General features: G+C 56.4%; 1 non-coding gene across 1 annotated transcript; it reads right to left on the reverse strand.

Annotated features, from left to right (window-relative positions):
• Positions 1-902: 902 nt before the first annotated feature.
• On the reverse strand, positions 903-975 carry TRNAG-UCC (transfer RNA glycine (anticodon UCC)). Its single transcript has one exon. It is a non-coding gene; the product is annotated as a tRNA-Gly (tRNA).
• Between the last annotated feature and the right edge of the window lie 2,615 nt (positions 976-3,590).

Here is a 3,590-nt window from a genome sequence, read left to right on the forward strand (position 1 = left end):
CGCCAGGCCTCCCTGTCCATCACCAACTCCCGGAGTTCACTCAGACTCACATCCATCGAGTCAGTGATGCCATCCAGCCATCTCATCCTCTGTCGTCCCCTTCTCCTCCTGCCCCCAATCCCTCCCAGCATCAGAGTCTTTTCCAATGAGTCAACTCTTCACATGAGGTGGCCAAAGGACTGGAGTTTCAGCTTTAGCATCATTCCTTCCAAAGAAATCCCAGGGCTGATCTCCTTCAGAATGGACTGGTTGGATCTCCTTGCAGTCCAAGGGACCCTCAAGAGTCTTCAACATCACAGTTCAAAAGCATCAATTCTTTGGCGCTCAGCCTTCTTCACAGTCCAACTCTCACATCCGTACATGACCACAGGAAAAACCATAGCCTTGCCTAGACGGACCTTTGTTGGCAAAGTAATGTCTCTGCTTTTGAATATGCTATCTAGGTTGGTCATAACTTTCCTTCCAAGGAGTAAGCGTCTTTTAATTTCATGGCCGCAGTCACCATCTGCAGTGATCTTGGAGCCCAAAAAAATAAAGCCTGACACTGTTTCCACTGTTTCTCCATCTATTTCCCATGAAGTGATGGGACTGGATGCCATGATCTTCGTTTTCTGAATGTTGAGCTTTAAGCCAACGTTTTCACTCTCCACTTTCACTTTCATCAAGAGTAAGAGATGTCTTTTTAACATTTGCATCCTGTGAACTTAAACAGTTTGAAATGCTTGTTGACTGTAAGTAGATGGGTATTCAGGCGCTTTGCCCACTTTTCGCTGATGGGATAACCGTCCTCATTATGTGCCTGTAGGACCCTTTTTTTCTTTCAATTTTTTTTAATGAACTGGAGAGTGCGTTTTTGTATTTATTTATTTTTCGGCCGTGCCAGGAGGCCTGTGGGATCTTAGTTCCCTGACCAGGGATTGAACCTGTGCCCTCTACATTGGAAGCACAGAGTCTTAACCGCTGGACCACCAGGGAAGTCCCTAGGACCTCTTCTGTTCTAATAATGGAGAACGCTTTCTGGCTGTACACGCAGCAAATATTTCTCCAAGTTTGTTTTTCTTTTGTCCTTTGGGTTTGTCTATAACTTGTCCGTGTTTGAACGTTAATGTTTCTGGACCCACTCAAGTGGCTCTCTCCTCAATAGTGGGGGCTTTCAGCGAGTGGGAGGATGCCCCCGTGTCATCAAGCTCTTCCTGGAAGTGCATTTCGTGGTGGGACAGTCTGGGGTCATCCCTCTTGGCTCATGTCAACCTAAACAGGACATTCTGTGCAGTAACACAGATCACATTTTGTTTGTGGGAAAATCAGAGATATGTGAATGGGTGTGTGCGTGCGAGCCCATGTAGGGAAATGGGGCAAGATTTACCCAATTAGCAAGTTTTAAAAAACGCCCTTTGCCCAGTCTTAAAACTCCACTTCCTTTTCAGCATAGAGCATGGCCTGGCCCTTCCCAGAGCCCTGAGCCCTCCCGAGTCATGGGGGAGCCCCTGGACGGGGAGGCAGCCAGCCAGGGGAGGGTTGACTGAGGGCAGCATATGGCCGTCTAAGGCATCCAGGCTTCCCCCAGCACCCGGGGGCTCCCCAAAGGCAGGCGAGGACAGGAGTCCTTGCGCCCTTTCCAGCACATTGCGTCAAGTGGGGTAGAGGTCGCATTTGCTCCAGACAAAGCCTATCCTGGCCAGCAGGCTTCCCAGCACAGTGTCCTGGGTGGTGGCCACTGCCTGGGTTTCTCTCCACACCCACTTCACAGATGGGGAAGCTGAGGCCTGGGGATGACTGTTCAGGAGGCAGACACCCTCTTGCTGCTCAGCTGTGGTTTTGCCTCCGGGAGACACGGGGCAGATGCCTCCAGGCTAGGGCCTTGTTCGCAAAGGTCCCATCAGAACTGAGAATAGAGCAGCTGGCATATGGCAGGTGCTGTGATGACAGAGGAGGAAGGAGTCGAACGCGCTTTCCACTGTGGCTGTTTTCATGTGAGTGATGCCCCTGAGGCCCCGGCCTGGGCAGGAAGGGATGAAGTCATGGTCTCGTGATGGGCCTGCTGGGACACATACTCTGCCTCCCGAACAAACCTTCAGCCACTTGGGAAGGTCAGATGGCCAACCTCCCAGGAGGCCTGGGAGTGGGCCTACCTGATGTGTCCCCACGGTTCCCCTGGGTGATGAGGAGGAGGACATCATGGCCCTGGACTCCTGGGGACCAGCGGCCTCAGGACAGAGCCCTGGCCCTGGGGTCCTGAGACCGCTTTCTGGTCCTGGCATGCCTTCTCCAGCCTCAGTCTTCTCTTCTGTAAGATGGGTCTGCAGCTCTCCCCATCAGTGAGAGGCAGGCAGACTCGGTGTCTGCATCAGCCCTACAGACGCAGAGCGTCCGGTCACTTCCCTGCACATCCCACCTGCCGCTTCCTGGTTCTCCCGGGCCCCAGAGGTCAACTGATGCTCCTGGAACATCAGAGAGCCTGGTGCTTGGACCGCTGGACCCAGAAGATGCGCCCTTAGGATTTACGGCCGGCCATCTCGAATGGGCACAGACTGGCTCTGAGACCCGAGTGCCTGCCTCATTCCTAACAGCCCAGACAGCAGACGGGCAGCTCCAGGCCAGCCCAGAGGCTTTCTGGTGAGGGGTGCTGGGTGGAGGCCCTGTCGGCACCGGCCATGGGACCACGTGCCGACCCCTTGGCGTGGTGGTCTGGACCTCCAGCGGGGTCAGACCCAGCCAGGTGGGCAGTGGAGAGGGCAGTGTGCGGCAGAGGTGTGCCCTGGTCCAGCCTTCTCAGACAGGAAGGGGGTCACCCCAAAGTCCTCCAGGGAGTCAGGAGTCCTGGCCTCCAGCTGGTGCTGGAGGCAGTGAGAGGGGCCCCGAGCCCAGGCCCCCCAGATGCTCCTCGGGCTGGCAGGGATGGGGGCGGGCCAGACCCCGCCCGTCTGCAAAGCTCTCAGGCGCTTGGAGTGCTTGATTCCCCCGCTCCCCTCCCCTCCCTGCTCGGAGTCCAATTAATCAATAGAAGAATTCTCTGCTGTCGCACCTCTCTGAGCCCCGCAGGCTCCTACAAGATTGATTAACACAAACATCAATTTCTCGGGCTGCACGCCTCCGAAAACACGGCACTTTTTCAGATTGAATTGCTACTGTGTGCCCGGTGTAAATAGAGGAGAGGGTGTAGAGTGGAGGATTTGTGGCTGCCCCCGCGGCTGTGCCCTCGCAGGCGGCTGTTACTGCAGGTTGGAGGGGGTGCAGGGTGGCGGGGAGAGGAGTGGGGAGGGAGGGGAGGGGAGGGGTGCTCAGGAGCTGGCAAAACCCAGGAGGTGTGACAGGGTCATGCGTCGGGGTCGTGAGTCGGGGTCGTACACTGGGGTCGTGGGTTGGGCGGGAAGTGCTGTTTGTTGGCTTCTGGCAGTCTGCCCTGTGGGGGGTGGCAGCCCCAAGGGGCGCTCTGGCCTTGCAGTCGCTGGTGGGGTGGCCAGGACAATGGCACCGGGCTCCCGCGCCCTCCCTGCTTCCTGCACCCCCCGCAAAGCAGGCCTTCTGAACGGAGGGCTGGGCCCCAGGAGCACAGGGCCCTAAGGCCTGGCCAGGCTTAGCCTGAGCCT

This window comes from Bos taurus, chromosome 11 (assembly GCF_002263795.3).
Source record: "Bos taurus isolate L1 Dominette 01449 registration number 42190680 breed Hereford chromosome 11, ARS-UCD2.0, whole genome shotgun sequence".
NCBI lineage: Eukaryota > Metazoa > Chordata > Mammalia > Artiodactyla > Bovidae > Bos > Bos taurus.